Source organism: Bombina bombina, chromosome 5 (assembly GCF_027579735.1).
Source record: "Bombina bombina isolate aBomBom1 chromosome 5, aBomBom1.pri, whole genome shotgun sequence".
Classification (NCBI taxonomy): Eukaryota; Metazoa; Chordata; class Amphibia; order Anura; family Bombinatoridae; genus Bombina; species Bombina bombina.
In genome coordinates, this window is record NC_069503.1 from 512,222,231 (window position 1) to 512,243,951 (window position 21,721).

Consider the following 21,721-nt stretch of genomic DNA (forward strand, 5'->3'; position numbering starts at 1 on the left):
CCTTGAGGTCCCCACGATTCGGAAGTCATATTCTGTCGTTACCCAGCTTCCATAAACATCTGGGCTTCCCAGCAACTGCAGTGATGAGTCCGTTCGGGAGGGTTCACTCTGCCTTTTCAGTTCCGTTATGGAGGCCGGTGCTGCTGTTGTAAACATGGGCATAACAGCTGATACAGTTATATAATCCGTAGCTATAGCCAATTTCTCTTTTGGCTCGTAACTAGAAGCAACCGGTAGTTTGGGGTTCTGACATAGGAAGGCCAGAAGTGTCGCAATATCCTGTCTAAAATCTTCAAAACATGTAGATAACTGGTCCTGTAAGTTACTGTCCCATCTCTCCATCGTCGGTATTATAACCGAATCAGTGTCGCTGGGAGCCGGACCCATCATAGTCTAGGTGGAGCGATGAACTGTTTGCAGGGTCGTAGGGTCTCTGAATTAAAACACAGCATATATGTCGGATAGCTGGGTAAAATGGCGCCGGTCAGAGTGTCGCATCTACTTCCATCTATTACTTCACTTCTCACGGTTCTTCTCACACAATATCTACTCCATACTCGTCACCAACGAGTCTATACACTTAAAACTCACTATTAAAGACAAATTTAGGCAGTATCTAAAACTTGGTATATTCTTTTTGATCACTTTTCACAGAGCGCGACGGACCTGCATGTCTGCTCCTGCTGCTGGCTAGCTCCGCCCCCTTATGTTGTGTATTTATTTCATTTTTATCTCTATATCTATTAGTGCAACAAGTTTGGGGCAAAACTTTGCACCAAATTTGGAGAAATAATATTGTCCCCTTGCTTTGTAATGAGGGACAAAAATGTAACATAATCCATAAGTAGTAATGTATTTTTCATTTTTATTCCTATATCTACTAGGGCACCAAATGTGGAGCAATAATATTATTTGATTTAGAAAGGGTATACAATTTTAATAAAGTTTCTAATTTACTTTTATTATGAAATATGCTTCATTCTCTTGCAGCATCGAACATAAGCTTTCTGTGTTTTCAAAATCCCATTGATTTCTATGGCATCCGCGGCCTCAAGGGTGGCGGTTTGAAAACTAAGTATGCTGCATCAGAATAGACGCGAGTGTACCTGTTAAATGTTTGATACATTGGGAAAAGGGTAAAAAAGAGTTGAATGTGAATTCGAAACATCTGTAATGACACAAACATCGATCTGCTTCAGATTGAGATTGTGGGAGCGTATAGTTCGTCACACATTTCAACATTTGATGATCTTGATGCTTTAACTACGGCGGATCAATCTCGCGTCAAATACGACGCGAGATTCCAGCATATTATCAGTTGACGCTTTGATAAATATCCCCCTTAAAGTGATGGTAAACTTTCCACTTTTAATTATCAGATCTGAATGTTAGTGATATTTTAGATGGACTTTAATTGATCACTTGTAATAAATATCTAACTTACTTTTTAATCTAGCCGTACCATTCTATATATTTCTTCAACAAGATACGATGAGTCCACGGATTTCATCCTTACTTGTGGGATATTAACCTCCTGCTAACAGGAAGTGGCAAAGAGCACCAAAGCAGAGCTGTATATATAGCTCCTCCCTTCCCTCCACCCCCAGTCATTCTCTTTGCCTGTGTTAGTAATAGGAAGAGGTAAAGCGAGGTGTTAGTTTTAGATTCTTCAATCAAGAAGTTTTTTATTTTAAATGGTACCGGTGAGTACTATTTTCCTCAGGGAGATATGTGAAGAAGATTTCTGCCCTGAGGTTGATGATCTTAGCAGATGTAACTAAGATCCATGTTGGTTCCCACAGAACTTCTGAAGGTAGTGCAAGAGAAATCTTCAGTGTGGAGAACGGTGTCATGCTACAAGCAGCATTGAGGTATGTTCAGTCTTTTATTCTGAGGAGACTTGGTATATCAGAGATGGCTGACATTTTTTCCCAGCAAGGGAAGGGGTAAGCAGTAGACCTGTTCACTAAGGGTCTTACTGAGAGACCTATGTTTATTCATAATGCCTTACCATATGATTTACACTGTATGGGGCTTGACACTGGGAGAGGCAGCTTAATACCTTATAGTTTATTAAACAACATAAGCTAGGAGGGCTGCAAGTTTATTTATTATAAGGGACCACATGGCTTGTTTTCAGACCGCTTCCCATGCGGTTATTCAGACTATTAGGACGACGTCCATGATGGGCGGGGCCTATTTCACGCGCTCAGACACGCAGTTTACTCTGACTGAGAAGGCAGCAGGCATTTGCTCTGGTGGGGCCTAAACTTCTGTTCTGCTCACCGGATCGTTGTCGAGTCTTTTTGCAGTACTCTGGGGGCAGGCAGGGGTAATTTTTTTCAGTAAAAACATACTTTTTTGCTTAAAAATGTCTCTTAGAGGGTAAATTTACATTTTCCTTACAGGGTGCAATAATTTTTGGGCCAATTGAATATAAATATTTAATTGTGTAGCATTTATTAACTTTTTTTGACGATCTGAGAAAAATTGTGCGCTTTTTATTTCTTAAAGGCGCAGTACACATTTTTCAAAAAGTGGTTTAAATCAATAAATAAGGTGATCTATGACTATTGTGCTTATTGCTAGCCTATTCAACATGTCTGACATTGATGAAACTAATTGCTCTATGTGTTTAGAAGCCATTGTGGTACCCCTTCTTACTTTGTGTACCTCTTGTACTGAAAGGTCCTTACAATGTAAAAAGCATATTTTAAGTAATAAAAGTGTGCCTAAGGATGATTCTCAGTCTGAAGAGAATCAGGATATGCCATCTAATTCTCCCCAAGTGTCACAACCTTTAACGCCCACACATGTGACGCCAAGTACTTCAAGTGCATCTAATTCTTTTACTCTGCAGGATATGGCTGCAGTTATGTCAACTACCCTTACAGAGGTATTATCTAAATTACCAGTGTTACAGGGTAAATGCAGTAGGTCAGGTATTAATGTGCATACTGAATCCTCTGATGCTTTGTTGGCTATTTCCGATGTACCCTCACAGGGCTCTGAGTTGGGAGTCAGGGAATTATTGTCTGAGAGGGAACTTTCAGACCCAGGAAGTATGTTACCTCAGACAGATTCGGACGTTATTACTTTTAAATTTAAGCTTGAACACCTCCGCCTGTTACTTAGGGAGGTTTTAGCGACTCTGGATGATTGTGACCCTATTGTAATTCCTCCAGAGAAATTGTGTAAAATGGACAAATATTAAGAGGTACCTACTTACACTGATGTTTTTCCGGTTCCTAAAAGAGTTTCGGAAATTGTAAAAAAGGAATGGGACAGACCGGGTATACCGTTCTCTCCCCCTCCTAATTTCAAGAAAATGTATCCCATATCAGACACCATTCGGGACTCTTGGCAGTTGGTCCCTAAGGTGGAGGGAGCTATTTCTACCCTGGCTAAGCGTACAACTATACCTATTGAAGACAGTTGTGCTTTCAAAGACCCTATGGATAAGAAGTTAGAGGGTCTTCTAAAGAAATTATGTATTTATCAGGGTTTCCTTATACAACCAACAGCTTGCATTGTCCTAATCACTACTGCAGCAGCTTTTTGGTTCGATGCTCTAGAAGAATCTCTAAAGGCTGAAACCCCTTTAGAGGACATTTTAGACAGAATTAAGGCTCTCAAGCTAGCTAATTCTTTTATTACAGATGCTGCCTTTCAAATTGCTAAATTGGCGGCGAAAAATGCAGGATTTGCCATTTTAGCGCATAGAGCATTATGGTTGAAATCATGGTCTGCTGATGTGTCATCAAAATCTAAGCTCTTAGCTATTCCTTTCAAGGGTAAGACCCTATTCGGGCCTGAGTTGAAGGAAATCCTTTCTGACATTACTGGAGGTAAAGGTCACGCCCTACCTCAGGATAAGTCTGTTAAGATAAGGGGTAGACAAAATAATTTTCGTTCCTTTCGAAATTTTAAAGGAGTACCCTCTGCTTCCTCTTCCTCCACAAAGCAGGAAGGGAATTTTGCTCAGTCAAAGTCCTTCTGGAGACCCAACCAGGCTTGGAACAAAGGTAAACAACCCAAGAAGCCCGCTGCTGCTACAAAGACAGCATGAAGGGGCAGCCCCCGATCCGGAACCGGATCTAGTAGGGGGCAGACTTTCTTTCTTTGCCCAGGCTTGGGCAAGAGATGTTCAGGACCCCTGGGCACTAGAAATTGTGACCCATGGTTATCAACTGGAATTCAAGGATTTTCTCCCAAGAGGGAGATTTCATCTTTCACGATTGTCTGTAGACTAGATAAAAAGAGAGGCGTTCTTATGCTGTGTAAAAGACCTTTCTACCATGGGAGTAATTTGTTCCATTCCAAAACTGGAACAGGGACAGGGGTTTTACTCAAATCTTTTCGTGGTTCCCAAAAAAGAGGGAACTTTCAGACCCATTTTAGATCTCAAGTGTCTAAACAAGTTTCTCAGAGTCCCATCGTTCAAGATGGAGACTATACGAACAATCTTACCAATGATCCAGGAGGGTCAATATATGACTACCGTGGACTTGAAGGATGCATGCCTTCATATCCCTATTCACAAGGATCATCATCAGTTCCTAAGGTTTACCTTCCTGGACAAACATTGATTTCTATGGACCCAGGAGGGTCAATATATGACTACCGTGGACTTGAATCATGCATGCCTTCATATCCCTATTCACAAGGATCATCATCAGTTCCTAAGGTTTACCTTCCTGGACAAACATTTTCAGTTCATGGCTCTTCCCTTCGGGTTGGCCACAGCACCCAGGATCTTCACAAAAGTTCCACGGTCCCTTCTGGCGGTTCTCAAACCGCGGGGCATAGCAGTGGTGCCTTATCTGGCAATATTTTAATTCAGGCGTCGACTTATCATCTGACAAAATCTCATACAGACACAGTGTTGTCTTTTCTGAGAACTCATGGTTGGAAGGTGAATCTAGAAAAAAGTTCACTAGTTCCACAGACAAGGGTTCCCTTCTTGGGAACTCTGATAGGCTCGATAGACATGAAAATATTTCTGACGGAGATCAGAAAATCAAAGATTCTAAATACTTGCTGAGCCCTTCAGTCCATCCCTCGGCCATCAGTGGCTCAGTGTATGGAGGTAATCGGATTAATGGTAGCGGCAATGGACATCATTCCATTTGCTCGTTTTCATCTCAGACCACTGCAGCTGTGCATGCTCAGGCAGTGGAATGGGGACTATGCAAATTTATCTCCTCAGATAAATCTGGATCAAGAGACCAGAGACTCTCTTCTTTGGTGGTTGTCGCTGGATCATCTGTCCCAGGGGACGTGTTTCCGCAGACACTCATGAATGATAGTGACAATGGAAGCCAGCCTCCTGGGCTGGAGTGCAGTCTGGAATTCCCTGAAGGCTCAGGTTGTATGGACTCAGGTGGAGTCTCTACCTCCAATCAATATTCTGGAATTGAGAGCAATATACAATGCGCTTCAGGCATGGCCTCAGTTGGCTTCGGCCAAATTCATCAGATTCCAGTTGGACAATATCACGACTGTAGCTTATATCAATCATCAGGAGGGAACGAGGAGTTCCTTAGCGATGATAGAAGTATCCAAGATAATTTGATGGGCGGAGGCCCACTCTTGTTATCTGTCGGCAATCTACATCCCAGGAGTAGAGAACTGGGAAGCGGATTTTCTAAGTTGACAGACTTTTCATCTGGGGGAGTGGGATCTTCACCCGGAGGTGTTTGCCTCACTGATTCTCCGATGGGGCAGCCCGGAATTGGATCTGATGGCATCTCGTCAGAATGCCAAGCTTCCAAGATACGGATCCAGGTCAAGGGATCCCCAGGCCGAACTGATAATTGCTTTGGCAGTGCCTTGGTCGTTCAGCCTAACTTATGTGTTTCCACCGTTTCCTCTCCTTCCACGCGTGATTGCTCGGATCAAACAGGAGAGAGCTTCAGTAATTCTAATCGCACCTGCGTGGCCACGCAGGACTTGGTTTGCGGATCTAGTGGACATGTCCTCTCTGCCACCATGGAAACTTCCTTTGAGACAGGACCTTCTCATTCAAGGACCTTTCCAACATCCAAATCTAAATTCTCTGCAGCTGACTGCTTGGAGATTGAACGCTTGACTTTATCTAAGCGGGGCTTCTCAGATTCAGTCATTGATACTTTGATACAGGCACGTAAGCCTGTCACTAGAAAGATCTATCATAAGATATGGCGTAAATATCTTTTTTGGTGTGAATCCAAGGGTTACTCATGGAGTAAAGTTAGGATTCCCAGGATTCTGTCTTTTCTCCAAGAAGGATTGGAGAAAGGATTATCAGCGAGTTCCTTAAAGGGACAGATTTCTGGTTTGTCAATTTTGCTTCACAAACATTTGGCAGATGTTCCAGATGTGCAGTCTTTTTGTCAGGCTCTAACCAGAATTAAAGGGACATGAAACCTAAAAAATTTCTTTCATGATTTAGAAAGAGCATGCAATTTTAAACAACTTTCTAATTTACTTCTATTATCTAATTTGCGTCATTCTCTAGATATACTTTGCTGAAAAGCATATCTAGATAGGCTTAGTAGCTGCTGATTGGTTGCTGCACATAGATGCCTTGTGTGATTGGTTCACCCATGTGCATTGCTATTTCTTCAATAAAGGATATCTAAAGAATGAAGCAAATTAGATAATAGAAGTAAATTGGAATGGGGGGGCGGAGCTAGCCAGCCTAGGAGATGGCTGCCTTTTCCTAGAGCTCCTGAGCCCTATCTGCTTGAGAACGTTTTTGGCTACTGCCATACAATAAAAAACAGCCAAACTTGGGAAGATATGTGAGGAGAATTCGAGCTGATCACACAGAGAGCATTCTCCTATAAATCGCCAGCTGCTCTCATTACTTTACACGCGCAACAAGCGGTTGCGGCCTCCTCATAGAGACCTACATTGCCAGCTCAAGAGGTGCCCCATCGGGTCTACCGGAATAGCGCATAACAGCAGCCTAACTGACCCTGAGCAACCCGGTGGGTGAGAAAGCAGAGAGGACCGAGTGGCTCCGTTTTTCAAATGCGGAGGTGAGTTCCGTTGCAGGCCAAAGCCTGTGCTAAAGTTGACTACGAAGCTTACATAAGTGGCAACGATCGATAATAAGTTAGGCTTACAATTGCTAAAAGCACATCCCTAACACACAGATTTATATGGGGCCAATAGCGGAGGTGAGCTGCCTGTAAATACTAAATTTGCTTATATAATACTAAAGCTAAATTACACCATGCTGCCTTGCGAATGAACCTGCCTAAATATTAATCCCTGCACATCCACCTTTAGCACTTATATGAAGAGAGTGCTGCAGAGTCGTCCTACCTATCTCACTAAATAATTGAATTGCTTCACACAAAAGATCTATAACCAGGACTGCCTGGGTGAAACTGTCATTGCTCTCTAATAGTGGGACACAGCTAAATAATAAACAAAGTGTAGGAAGCTTCTTGCTTCATGCTGTTTACTGTAAAAAAAAAAAAGAAGCCAGTAATCCCCTTGTCACTGATATTTCATACCTAAGCAACGGTTCAGACCTGAAAAAACAAAAAAAAAAAAAAAAATGTCACCAAAGAAAGGTAATAAACCTAGTAAGAATATCAAGCAGCTGAAACCTGTATCACATACAGTGAACACTTTTTTCAAGGCCTTGGAAGTTAAAACTAACACCGCTGAGGAAACTGATCCCCCTGATCAGGTGTCATGTCAAAGCTCTTCAGAATCTGACTGCGAGCAAGCGGCTGAAAACATCACAATACCTAAAGCTCTTTTTAATTCCATTCCCTCAAAAAAGGACTTTTCTTTGTTGATCACTCAAGTCAAGCAATGCATTAGGGACGAAATCTCAGACCTCAAGAAAGATATATCAGAGATCGGTCACAGAGTTGAATCACTTGAGGGTGCTCAAGACGCTCAAGCAGAAGCTATCTCAGACCTTCACACCACTATCCAACGACAAGGAGCTAACATCTCAGAGCTCGAAGATAAACTGGATGATGCAGAGAATCGCAGCAGGCGACACAACATAAGACTGAGAGGTATCCCTGAAACTATCTCTTCGCAAGATCTAGATCAATATCTACAAGAATTCTTTAGTGCCTTGAAGGGAGAAGAAAACCCAATGAAAATTGAGATTGACAGGGCTCATAGAGCTTTACGCCCTAAGCCACAAAATGACCAACCGCCGAGGGACATCATTGCTCGAATCACTAACTACCAAGTAAAAGAGGAATTGATGAAACTGGCAAGGGAACACCAGCCCATCAGGCACAAAAATGTAGAGATCCAGGTGTTTGCAGATTTATCCCAAAGAACTCTGGCTAAACGTAGAGACCTCAAGCCGCTCACTCTGCTTCTAAGAAAAAGGAATATACCATATAGATGGGGTTTCCCTTTCCACTTGATAATAATGTGGAAGGGTAGACGCTTGTCCTGTTCTTCCACTGAAGATATCTTGCCCATTTGCAGGGACTTAGACTTACCACCACCTCAATTAGATGACACAACCCATGCACCTGACAAAGAACACAGATCCAAAGGTCCCCTACAGCTGCCACAAAGAAAAGAATGGATTTCAGTTCGCCAAAGAAGGGCACAAAAACCCTCATCTCCTCAACTTCCTCCTGTGGGCGATAAAGGATGACTTTGGACAATCCTGGTAACCCTCTTGTTTCACATTAGATTTTTTCATAATGCATAGAAGTGTCACTTACTACTTTAACAACATGTATTTTAGTTCAAAATAGTTAAGGTTGTCTCTATTTCTGCTCTAAAATGTTTTTTTCAGGTCACAGTAACTGTATTAACCTGATAGATTGATGATAGCTGATAGCTGACTGTTAATTATCTCCAAATGTTTTATTGTTCTCATTCAGTTGGGAGAACATCTCCTTCTAGTTAAGAATGTTTTATATGTTACTAACAAAGATTGTACTTTATCTATTATTTGTCTTTAAATTTGTCTTTATTTTTTCCTTTTTCTATAAATTCTCTACCTCTTCTTGCCTCTTTTATCTGCAGAAAGCTGCCACTCCGATCTACATAGCTTGCCCTACTCCATTTGACCTGACAAAGCCAACACCCCCACTCCATAGAAATGGGTAACCACACACCTCAGGATTTAGTCATTTTCACACAAAATGTTAAGGGATGGAACTGCCCCCATAAAAGGAGATTGGCCATTAATGACCTCCAAAAAAAAAGGTGGACACATATTGATGCTCCAAGAGACGCATTTCAAAGCCAAAAATATCCCCAAATACTTTTCCTTGCACTACCCACAACACTACCATAGCACTAACCCCAACAAAAAAATTAACGGAGTCAGTATCTTAATCCATAAATCCATACCATTCACTAAAACAAGTTGTATCTCAGACAAAGAAGGCAGATATATTTGCCTAAAAGGCTTATTATATGGTAAACCTGTAACACTAGTAAACGTGTATGCTCCCAATTCCAAACAAGACAAGTTTGTAAACGCCATCTCAGATTTAATCGTGAAAGAAGTAAAAGGCTGCCTTATTGTTGCGGGTGATTTTAATTTTCCTTTAGATCCCAAAGTAGATAGTTCAAATCCAGAATCTAGAGCCAAAACCCCAAACCTCACCAAAATATGGCAGAAATTTAAAATGCTAGGTTTGCATGACATGTGGAGATACTTTAACCCCCAAAAGCTTGATTACACTTTTTTCTCTCATCCCAAACGCAACTACTCTAGGCTAGACTACATATTAGTTGATCACTTAGTCCTATCACACTCTAAATATTCACAGATCAAACATACCTCATGGTCGGACCACTCCCTTGTCTCATGTGCGATTAGCTGGCCTTCAGCCCCCCTCAGGGCATACCAGTGGAGTCTTGACGACTCTATGTTACTAGACCCAGCCCAGACCGAACTCTTCTCAAAATATATTACAGACTACTTTGCGCACAACACCACACCAGGAATGAATGTGGCGACCATTTGGGAAGCTCATAAGAGCACCATAAGAGGAGAATTTATCAAAGCTAAGGCGCAACTCAGAAAGAAAAACAGAGCAGAGATAGAACTTGTCATATTCCTGTAGCTTTAAGAACTAAGACCAACCCACTCCTTCACCTCCCTTTAAAGGTGTGTTCAGTACACCTGTGCTTTGCTTGATAATTGAAGTTTGTAGTTCCCACTCTGCTTCAAGCTCTAAAGCTAAAATCTACAGATCCTGTGTTTGTACCTGTTTAAGGAAATCCTTGTTGTCATCTCTCCAGCTTCTAAACCTAAGAAGCATTTCCTGCCGCTTTACACTTCAAGAAAAAGACTTTGGCAGCAACTCTTGCAATTCTGTGTTAACTCTGCAGTCTGATTTTCCAGCCAGCTCCGTTACTGAGTGTTTACCTCAACCAGGAAATAAGAACAGCTTCCCTGCTGTGATCCATTTTGACTCAGTGCCAACTTCGCTCTCTGCAGATCTAAACTCACTCGCAAGTATCATTAATTTTATATACAATTGTCTCAAGCTGTATATATTGCTATTCTAAGTTCTGCTGACATAGAAACTGTTAAAGTGCTTACACCTGGTTAAATCTGGCTCTCTCCTTCTCTCTGTATCACACACTTTGCCTGCTGTAACCTGATACCTCTTGCTATATGGACACTGCAGACTGCAAAGCAGTTTCTCACTTCTAAGCTTAACTAAAAAGAGACTTTGCTATACAAATCTGCATTTCTCATACAAGTACCAATAAGCTGCTTGTTTGCTGCCTTCTATCTTTAAAGAACACAACTCTTTACAATTGTGTAAAACATACAAAGGCTACTTTTCATCTGTTTTATTCACTTTATTTTGATTCTGTAAAGTGTTATAAAAATAACTTATACTAAGTAAATCAGCTATCTCCCTTGGTAATAACCTTTTGTATAAGCCTGTTTCACTTAAGGTTCTTTGGGAATAGCCACATTATACAAGCTTATAACAGAACTACTATCCACGGAGATATCTAACCTAGATTATGCCCACAAAGTCAACCCCCTAGATAGCGCTGTTCTAGAAGAACTTAAAGCAAAAAGGGACAAACTAAACTCCATACTCCAAATTAAGTCTCAAAGACAATTACTTTTCCTCCAACAAAATTTTTATAGAGAGGGCAACAAACCAGGGAAATACCTAGCAAGAGCCCTAAAAAAGCAACAGCAGAAAACATATGTACATTCCATAAAATCAGCCCATGGTAAAAATATTGAAGACACCAATTCCATAGCAAATGAGTTTAAAACATACTACCATAAACTTTACAACCTATATCCTAACAGAGATCCACTAACTAGAACAACCCATTCAACCAGTGGAAATACAAAAAGCAATAAAACATTTAAAACAAAATAAGGCCCCTGGCCCAGATGGTTTCACGGGTCAATATTACAAAACATTTGCTAGCCTATTCCACACCTAATAACCCTATTTAATTTAATTTCAACTTTGAAGCCCTTCCCTGATAGTATGTTACAGGCCAACATTTCCGTTATTGCCAAACCGGGCAAACCTCCTGACTCCCCATCCAATTACAGACCTATTTACTTACTAAACGTAGACCTTAAATTATATGCCAAGATTTTAGCCACTAGAATTAATCACCTCCTACCGTTTTTGATCCATCAGGACCAAGTTGGTTTCGTGCCACAAAGAGAGGCCAAAGATAACACAGTTAAAGTCCTTAACCTCTTAGAGTTCATTTCACAGACTAAATCCCCGACTGTTTTCCTATCGACTGACGCCGAAAAGCCATTCGACAGACTTGACTGGACATACCTTCAAGAAACCCTGACTCGATTTAAGTTCCCAGACCCTTTCATTCAAAAAATATTAGCACTATACACAAACCCGACGGCACAAGTAAGGGTAAATGGCACACTCTCTGACCCTTTTGAAATCAGAAATGGATCTAGACAAGGTTGTCCCTTATCCCCTCTCCTATTTATTTTATCTCTTGAACCCCTAGCCATTAAGATTAGACATAATGACCAAATCCAAGGAATCGATATAGGCGAAGACTCCCATAAATTAGCTATATTCGCGGATGATATACTCCTGACTCTCATAAACCCCCTCTCCTCACTCCACTCAGCCATAGTAGAATTAGGCCTCTATGGAAATGTATCTAACTTCCTAGTCAATATGACGAAATCGGAATACCTGCCTATAAACCTCCCCAGCCAATCCTTGGATTCATTAAGACAAACCTGCCCCCTTAAGCAGCAGACAAAATACTTGAAATACTTAGGCATTCGCATCACCCCTAATATGACAGATCTTCGCCTGCACAATTATAGTAGCTTAATTTCGGAATTTAGATCCCTTATATATAATTGGCTCCCCAAAAACATATCATGGCTAGGCAGAATACACGCCACAAAAATGACGCTACTCCCAAAAGTACTCTACGTACTTCAAAAAAATCCCTATCCCAGATACTCGGAAAGACTTAGATATACTGCAAAAAATCATAAATGACTATATATGGAGACGCAGACCTCCAAGAATTAATAAGAACACGCTTTATAAATCCCCAAGTGACGGAGGCTTGGGGGTCCCTCACCTCCAATCCTATAAGCTAGCAATCTCATTGCAAAGAATTACTGAGTGGTGCAGGTTGGAGGGTCCTAATTCCAAAAAATGGGCTCAAATTTAAAATTCGCTATCATTTTCTCATAAATTGGATGATATCTGCTGGAACCCGGCGCATTTTAATAAATATACAATTTCATCTTCTTCAATAACAAATGAAACTTGGTCAGACTGGAGACTGATTTGTAAGTGCCCAAACAAAATATCCTCCAGATACTCTCCCCTAACCACAATTATTAACAATCCAGAATTCCCTCCAGGCCTCACTCAAGCCCCCCCACAAATATTGTACCCTATTAAATCTCTCCCTATGCATCTTCTAACGGACACTACTCACGTTCTTAAAACCAAAAGTCAATTAGACACCTTAAACCATCCATTCCTATCCTCATGGCTGAGGTTACACCAAGTGAGACACTATGTAGCTACACATAAGCACATAAAAGACCTAACACGAACACCTACCCCCTTTGAACAAATCTGTATAGCCAGAGAATTTATTCCAGGAACAATCTCCAAACTCCATAAATTAATACTCTCCAATACTTTCCCGCTCCCCCCCTCGTACACGAAAAGATGGGATCTAGAACTTAAAGTTACTACCTCACCCAAAACTTGGGCGCGCAGGTTTGATAACCTGAAAAACTCAGCACACTCAGTACAAGCAAAGGAGACCAACATTAAAATAATGATGAGGTGGTACCTAACCCCAACAAGGTTAAAATTCATATATAAAAACTCCACGACTTCTTGCTGGAGGGGTTGTAAACAGGAAGCCCACATCTCCCACATTTGGTGGGAATGTGATCTCATAAGACCTTTTTGGTCAGTAATCTTCCAACTCATCAACAAAGTACTAAACACAAATATATCCCCCAGCCCGGACTTAGTTCTACTAAGTCAACCCCCTAATATCTCTTGTAAAATACGAAAACACCTCTATCAAATAATGCTAAATGCAGCTAATCAGCTAATCCCTAAAAAGTGGAAATCCACGCTGATACCCTCCATACAGGAGTGGAAAGCGCTAGTGAACAGAATCCTCCTCTTAGAACGATTGCATTATTTTAAGTTAGGCCAACTCTCCCTATATCAAGATATGCAGTTTTTATGGGAATCCTTCACATTCACAGATATGCAGGCTTAACCCTATCTACAGCTTACACATAGCACTAAGCAGGAGACCTCCCAATTCCCCCTTGTCGAAACATGCCTCCACACTGAGATTAATTCTCCTGAGAAGGGAGTATATTGCATAACAACGAGACGTGAGCGGAAACATAAAACCTAAAAACTTAAAACCTCATCACTATAATACTGCAGATACCCATTCTTTTTCCTTTTCTCTCTATTCCTTTTTCTCTCTATTTCATTATTTCCCTTTTTTTTTTTTTAACATATGTTGATTGTTACCTATGAGATAGGTTCTATTTGTATTATGAAAACAGATGATGTCCACAATACAGTTTAAAAAGAAGAACTCATATCGAGAAAGGACCACCAGCAGCCCGGTTTGGAAAAATCTGGGGTTCCATTGTGCATAACTCTCTCTAATTTCCTCCACCCCTTGGAACCCTACTGTCTTAGCGTTGGATGAAACAAATATGGACAATGGGCTGATGGGATATTTCAGACACAGGGGAATTTCCCCTCTCATATAAGCTGTCCTATTATGGCACCATTCTGTCACAGTTCTTTATGTTAAGATCTGTATTTGAACTGTCTCTTCATTATGTGTTATCCTCTTGTTATAAATTGAAAATAAAAAGAAAACATAATTAAAAAAAAAGAAGTAAATTGGAATGTTGTTTAAAATTGTATTCTCTACTTAAATCATGAAATATTTTTTGGGGGTTTAGTGTCCCTTTAAGCCTGTATTTAGACCAAATACTCCTCCTTGGAGTTTGAATTTAGTTCAGTATATTAATCAGGAAATTGTTGTTCCTTCCTTGTGTCCTAATGCTTCTTCTAAGAAGGAGCGTCTGTTACATAACCTGGACGTGGTCCTTGCCTTGATGTTTTACTTGCAGGCAACTAAAGATTTCCGTCAATCATCTTCATTATTCATTGTTTATTCTGGAAAGCGTAGGGGTCAGAAAGCTACGACTACCTCTCTTTCTTTTTGGTTGAGGAGTATCATCCGCCTGGCATATGAGACTGCTGGACAGCAGCCTCCTGAAAGAATTACGGCTCATTTGACTAGGGCTGTGGCTTCCACATGGGTTTTTAAAAACGATGCTTCTGTTGAGCAGATTTGCAAAACTGCGACTTGGTCGTCTCTTCATACTTTTTTCAAATTTTCCAAATTTGATACTTTTGCTTCTTCTGAGGCTGTTTTTGGGAGAAGAGTTCTTCAAGCAGTGGTGCCTTCCGTTTAGGTCTCTGTCTTGTCCCTCCCGTTTCATCCATGTCCTGTAGCCTTGGTATTGTATCCCACAAGTAAGGATGAAATCTGTGGACTCGTTGTATCTTGTAAAAGAAAAGTAAATTTATGCTTACCTGATAATTTCTTCTACGATACGACGAGTCCACGGCCCTCCCTGTCATTGTCAGACAGATTTAGATTATATTTTATTTTTTATAACTTCAGTCACCTCTGCACCTTTTAGCTTTTCCTTTCTCTTCCTAAATCTTTGGTCGAATGACTGGGGGTGGAGGGAAGGGAGGAGCTAAATATACAGCTCTGCTGTGGTGCTCTTTGCCACTTCCTGTTAGCAGGAGGTTAATGTCCCACAAGTAAGGATGAAATCCGTGGACTCGTCGTATCGTAGATAAAATTTATTTATCAGGTAAGCATAAATTTACTTTTTTTGTAAACTAACAGTTTGAACTGTTCTCTAATTAGCACTCTAGCTACAATAAAAGTGCCATACAGATAGAGCACTGATTGGAGAACAGTTCAAACCATTAGCTCACAAAAAATATTACTTTTGAAGTAAGCAGCAGGAGAATGCGGTATTAGATTAAAAAGTATGTTACATCTTCATTAAAAGTGATCAATTAAAGTCCATCTAAAATATCACTAACATTCATGATCTGTTTATAAAACTTGGGAAGTTTACCATCACTTTAAAAGAAAATCCACCATGATATATGAAAAAAAAATAAGAAGAAAGAAAGAAAAAGTATTTTTTTAAACACACAATTTATGGGTCCAAGTTTAATATCAGTTCACCTTATCAAAACATCAAACGTTAGAATTCTATAATTATGTATTTGATTAAAAATGACTAATTGACATTTATAAGATAAAGAGGCCTATTTATTATTGTGCAAGCGGACATGATCCGATATTGCACCAGCAGTTCTGGTGAACTGCTGGTGCAACGCCGCCCCCTGCAGATTCGCGACCAATTGGCCGCTAGCAGGGGGTGTCAATCAACCCAATCGTATTGGATCAAGTTGATTTTCAGCAATGTCTGTCCGCGGCCTCAGAGCAGGCGGAACTGATTATGGAGCAGTGATTCATAACTTGTGTTTCTGGCCATACGGAGCTTGATAAATATGCCCCAAAATGTGTGATTTTGGTCATTGCACATCCTCTTGCAAGTTATGCAGAAAGTAAGTAGGAGTAAAGGGCAAATAGAGCGTTAATTACCACTCCCACTCCCACTCGCATATTAACTCTGCTCGACTTCTGCTCTTTGTGCACGTTGGGTAGCACGCGCATTACCAGTTGAAAGTAAATCTTTTCTACTTGTGCGCAAAGAGCAGAAGTTGAAATATCGCAACCACGTTAATGTACTCTCCCATAGACTTCAATGGAGAAAGAAAACAAGGAAAAAACACCCATACTCATATGACAAATCGCCACAATCCACCTACTCTAATAATCCCTAACTAGCTGCATAGCCCACTGCAAAGTAACCCATTACACAATTGAACCCTAAACCGCCATAACCCCCACTGCAAAAGAAACTACTCTATTAACCCCTAAACTACAACCCCTACTGCAAAGTAACTCACTAACATCTAAACTAGATATGTGCGATTCGTTTCGGATCGATTCGGAAATTCGGAAAATTCGTCAAATTCAGCAATTCGAATCGAACCGAATTTCCGAATTAAAATTCTGCCGAATTACCAAATAAATCCGAATTACTTCGGATTTATTCGGTAAATTCGGATGGCCATGGATTACACTAGTATTGTACAGTATAAATTTAATCCCACCTAACACTTACCGAAATTCCGAACCGAAACGAATCAAACTGAATCCAGCCGAATTTAGTACATAATACTAGTCTAATCCCACCTAACACTTACCGAAATTCCGAATTTCCAAACCGAACCGAATCGAACCGAATCCAGCCGAATTTATTCGAATCCGAATGAATCCGAAACAAAACTGAACCGAATTTATTCGAATCCGAATGAATCCGAAACAAATCCGAACCGAATTGATTCAAATTTTTCCAAATTCGAATCGCTCCGAACCGAAATTCAAAAAAATCCGAATCGATCCGAACCGAACCGAACCAAATTTTTTCGCCATGCACATGTCTAATTTAAACTCACTGACCTATTAACCCCTAAGTTACCCCAAAAAATACTTTTTTAGGGGTTAATAGTGTAGTGGGCTAGTGTGCAATGTGGGGGGGTAGTGCTTTAGGGGTCAATAGTGTAAAGGGTTAATTTGCGATGTGAGGGTGTGTCAGTTTAGGGGTAAATAGAATAGTTTAGTATAGTATTTCCTCTGGCCAATATCTTGTTAAATTTGATTGCATTCGAGCGATCACATTTACATTTACTTTCAACTTGTAATACAAGCGGACATTGCCTCTCAACACCGACCATAAAAAATATTGGGAGCATAAATAACTGCAAGTTTGTGCAAATTAGTTTGAAGTAATTTAAACCGTGCGCCACTTGTAATATGGATTCAAGTGTAAAGAACACCGCAATCTTGTGATCGCGTGTAAGATCCTTGCGCTAGCGATAGCGCTCCACTTGAAGTTTGGCAAAAAATGTCTCATCATAAAAATCCAAACTTTACATCTTCCCTACTTGGCCACAGCAAAGCATTCTTGAAACATGAAAGCCATGCTTTTAATTTTGTACTGTTGAACTAATCTTGATTTACAAAACCTATCAAATTTTTTGCAAGATAATGAGTGTCAAGTGTTAAGTTCCTGGTGATACATATGGGGATATACTCTACACCAGGGGTAAGCAAACTATGGCACTCTCAGTCATTTTTAATAGCACTTGGAGTGGCACACTGAAGCCTGACCCAGCCTTTGGTTCCACCCTTGTCTAATTTCTGCCAGGTCCAGGGCTACCTTCCTCTTCACTTCCCCTACACACAGACACCATGCACAGAACATAGGAAACAACACACTTCATGATAGGATCCAAAAGCAACAGATTGCAACTTGGGAGGTTTATAGGAAATAAGGTTATGGGTGGGGAGAGAAATTTTAGGGCCAGGAGTCTATGGGCTCGATGATAGAAAGCTCGTTTGTAAAATTATATGATGTAAAGATGTGCGCACTGGGGTGCGAATATAATATCGTAATGATTGAAAGTGTTTGAAATTGATTGCGTGTATGTATTCGAAATGGGCATGTTTTCTTCATTTGACATACGTTGCAAATGTTTTTTTTGGTTTGCGTAATGTTAAATACCCACTTCGTATGTGTAATTCTGTATTTGTAATTTCTTTCAAAAGTGTCTATTGATCAATTGTATTATCAACTTTGAACTTAGAATTTCAGAAGTGTATATTATAAATATTAAATGTCCAAACCCATGTATTAGTTCTGACTTCTGTTTATTTTGAAATAAAAAGAAAATTAATACAATTGTATTCATAAGTAAAGCAATGCAATGTAATTATACATTTTTAAATAAAAAAATAATTATTAATCATGTGTTTCCTCACACTGGTGTTTACAGCAGGGTCCAGTGGAGGCTCCTCTATATGGAGCATTTGAGCACGTGAACCCCCTGACCCCTGGAACCCACTGACCCCTGATGAAAAAAAAAAAAAAAAAAAGAGTGAGAAATAAAAATAAAAAAATACATTTTTAAAACTTTTTTGCTGATAAAATAAAAAAATCTTGCAGGCTCCACTGCAGTTTTGAGTAAAAAACATTAAAACTGCAGTTTTTAATTCCTAAGGCTGAAAGTGGAAAGGGCTGTTTTGCCTATACTTCTATCTATCGCACATGATGTGCAGTGCGATAGATAGACGTATAGGCAAAAGCTCTTTCCACTTTCAGCCTGCATTGCATGCAGCGCCACCTACAAGCCATCCCCTAGCCTTCCTAACCGCACAGCTCTTAGTGTGCGAGTGAGAGCCAGCCAGCTGTCACGTGACACTCGCACACTAAGAGCTGTGTGTGTGGGAGGTGCTGGAGGAGCATCTAAGGCAGCAGCGAGAGCAGGCAGAAGATAGCAGCCAGCGTGTGCAGGAGTGGACTTACTGCCAGTGCAAGGGGGCCTGAATCAGAGCAGCTAAGTAGAATCTCAAGCTAGCACAAAATAAAATTAAAAATTGTGCTTTTTATTATAAAAAAAATAAATCTAAATGTGCTGTTTATTTTTATTGTTTTAATTGTGCTTTTTTTAAAAAAACATTTTATTTTTGGGGGGCAGCGGCATGCAGAATCTGAGTTAGGGAGTAAGTAAGATTTCCTGGTAGTCATTTAGGGTGGGAAATAGGGCTACTGCCTGAACCATGCTGCTTAGGTAGTCACTGAGGGGGCGTTCTGCAGGAGTACAAGTGCTAGACTGGGGATCTCCTGAGCAGCTTCCTGATACTAAAGCATAAGGTAGGGGAGATTCTGTCATGGATTAGAGACTTCTTTCAACTATAAATGTGCAGATGCCACTGCAGTAGAAGCAGGCATCCTAATTTGTGTAGAGTTCTGAGGGCTTGGAACTGATTAGTTTATTATATGCATTTTAAATTATATGCACCATCATTATGGTAGGAAAACATTATTTTTTATTCTCAGGGGGAAGTGGGAGGTTGTTGGAGCAGGGTATTTAACTTTATGGATCCCTCTGATGCTCATGTGATTCACTGGAATACAGTGTCAGTCTGACTGTCAGAGCACATGGAGACCGGGGTCAGAATTTTAAGATGATTCCTCCCCCACCTCAGTGACTGCCTGCTGTTTATTTTAACCTCAGCAGGCTCAGTCCACTGTAGAGACAAAAAAAAAAAAACTTCCATTCACTTTTAAACCCTTAATTCCAGAGAGGACTGCAATTGTATTGCATCCTTTCTGGCAATCATGGGGTTAACTGGTCTTCACATTCTAGCGACCGGGACAGTAGGTTATGTGGGAGGGGCTGTATCCCTGTGTGCTTCACTTGTTAATCATGGAAGTGTAACGCTTACAGGAGTGAGTCTGCCCTCATTTGTATTTTAATTTATTATGATCTAGTGTAAACTAGTTTTTTAACATGTATGTCATTTTACCTTTGAATATCTATTTTTTTATTTTATTTACAATGGTCTAGCAAATAAGTGTATATAAGTGTATAAGTGAACTTGTAAATAAGTGCATATTGTTTAAATAAGCAGTGTCATGCATGTATAGGTTTATTTTTGTAGCTTATATGTATGCTCCCCCCCCCCCATATGTTTTAATTAAAGTAGAGATCCAAGAAAATTTTTATTGTGGGAAAATTAATTTATTACTTTGAAATAGAAACAGCCTATGAACTTCCAGTCACTCTACCTTTTTCTGAGCAACCCCCATAGCCTAGTTTTGAGCTGCCCCTTTACACTGCTGCCACCCCACCTATCTCTCTTAGTGAATATAGCCTCTTATTGGAATGTTTGTTTTTTGCTTGCATTTGCCTTTAAAGGGACATTAAACCCAACTTTTTTCTTTCATGATTCAGATAGAGAATACCATTTTAAACAACTTTCTAATTTACTTCTATTATCTAATTTGCTTAATTCTCTTGATATTCTTTCCTGAAAAGCATATCTAGATAGGCTCAGTAGCTTCTGATTGGTGGCTGCACATAGATGCCTCCTGTGATTGGCTCGCCCATGTGCAATGCTATTTGTTTAAAGGGACACTGAACCCAAATGTTTTCTTTCTTGATTCAGATAGAGCATGCAATTTTAAGGAACTTTCTAATTAACTCCTTTTATCAAATTTTCTTTATTCTCTTGGTATGTTTATTTGAAAAGCAAGAATGTTAGTTTAGATGCCAATAAAAAAGTGCTGTCCATGGTACTGAATCAAAATTTGCTGGCTCCTTAGCTTAGATGCCTTCTTTTTCAAATAAAGATAGCAAGGGAACAAAGAAAAATTGATAATAGAAGTAAATTAGAAAGTTGCTTATAATTGCATGCTCTGCTGAATTATGAAAGAAAAAATTTGGGTTCAGTGTCCCTTTAACAAAGGATATCTAAAGAATGAAGCAAATTAGATAATAGAAGTAAATTGGAATGTTGTTTAAAATTGTATTATCTGTCTGAATTATGAAAGAAAACTTTTGGGTTTAATGTCCCTTTAAGGTAACTGGCAGACTGTGTGTGTGTGTATGTATGTATATATACACATATACACACACACATTAAAATGGGCGGAGCCATCTGAGGTGCGGGGCTAGTACTCCCCCATCTTCAAAAGTCACCAGTCGCCACTGGCAGGGTCCTGTGAAGAAAATTTGTTTTGAATTATTCCATGTTCATAATCATAATCTACAACAATATCTAGATTATTTTCAATGGCTAAATTATGAAGCATACAACACAAAGTTATTATGTCTGCAGCCTTTGTCGGTTGATATTTCAATGCTCCTCCAGTTTTATCTATACAACGGAATCTACTCTTAAGAAGTCCAAATGTACGTTCAATACTTTTGAGTGTGCGTCATTGAACTTCATTTATTTTCTGTTTGCTGGTTTGGAGACAGGTGTGATTAACCATTTGTAACATGAGTATCCTGCATCTCCTGTTGGATGTATGATTTATGGTTAGTATTACAAATAATTTATTTTATGTATTAGACAATTAAACATCTTAGTACATAACTTACCAAGTATCAAACCATTTCCACAAATTCCTGCACTCATATTTTCATAAAGGAGTGATTGCTTTAGAATATAAGAATCATGTGCACTCCCTGGAAAAGCTGACAACAGAGAAATAATT